We start from the raw sequence: 1,417 nt of genomic DNA, 5'->3' as shown, positions 1-1,417 counted from the left end.
TGTGATCTTCCAATTGTTGTGAATCAAACACCCGATTGGCAGAAATCCTGTGTTTTTAAATTCTCTGTTTTGCATGCGCATTCCTATCCTATTCCTGTCTATTTCCTATCCCTGCATTGTTGGAATCCTCCAATTCAAACAAGCCCTTACAGAATTACGTCTCTTACAGATAGTTGTCAAAGAAAACCTTGCGTGGTTTGTCCCGCTCCTGCTGCACCGTCGTCCACCCCAGCTCAGAAGCTCCAACGATAGAAGGGTCCAGCACAGTAGGGATCCGGCCTCCAGACTGTCTTCACCGCCTCAGATCTTCTTCCCTGCCGCCGGCAGCCATGAAAACTGCATTACCATCATTAACCGAGCAGATGACCTCGAGGACTACACGGGGCCGCAAGAGAGGTAGCACTCTTTCGTGTCTGCTTACGTTTATGCATCGCTTAATATTACATGCTACTTTATCATCATGTTCACCGACTAGACTCTGAGTCAGCTCCAAACTAATGGTCAAACTTGAGTTTTTAAATGGTTGTGGGGTACATATTGGGGCCGCAATCAATAGTATCTATCTACTATCTGGTTAATCTCCGGTGTCTACTATGAGTTTCATGTTGGCTGGGAAACAAACAGTAAAGAAGCCATTATCTGTATTTTATAACTGAAGCCATTATCTGCCTGCTATTATTGGTTTTGGGTCTATCCCCAGGTTGCTACCATCACTCTAGATTTCTCCATGCACTCCTTACATAATCTCACTATGTTTTATTCCTATGCATGACAGTTATTGTAAACAATGGAACTGAACATGTAGAGCAAAAGAGACGAGCCTTGCGTGGCAATAAAATTTCATGCAGACGTCGCTCCATGGTAGGCGCAAAGGCACCCCCCCTCCATGCATTTCAGATTGTAATCGAGAGGAAGATATCTGTTCTGAGGGGGATTCAAAAGGAGAAGACAACTCCTATTTACCCCCTGAGGTCTTCGCTCTAACTCGGCATGCTGATGTTGGTTATGTCATGCATATGGTGTCTTGCATTGCTTACTTTACACATCAAATATGTTATCTGCTTAGTTTACTCATCCTTTGTGTGAATGCCATCTGTTTAGTTTATTCATCATTTATGTGAATTACGCAACGCCATCTTGTTTAGCCAGGCATCATATATGTGAATTTTGCAATGTCATCCTACTTAGCTAGTAATCTTATATGTAAATTATATCAGGCCATCCTTTTTTCGTTACATATTACATTTGTCAACAATGTTAGTACATTCAACTGCACTTCGTCTGCATCAGCCATTTGACATGGTGATGGCAAATTCTGGAGTGAAAACAAGGTCTTCAGAGCAGGCTATGCTATCTGACGAAGTGCATATCTCACTGGTTATGGATAGCTCCTCAGAGGAGGATTTAGAGACAGATG

This window comes from Triticum dicoccoides, chromosome 4B (assembly GCF_002162155.2).
Source record: "Triticum dicoccoides isolate Atlit2015 ecotype Zavitan chromosome 4B, WEW_v2.0, whole genome shotgun sequence".
NCBI classification, from domain to species: domain Eukaryota; kingdom Viridiplantae; phylum Streptophyta; class Magnoliopsida; order Poales; family Poaceae; genus Triticum; species Triticum dicoccoides.
Note: the sequence above shows the minus strand (reverse complement) of the source record.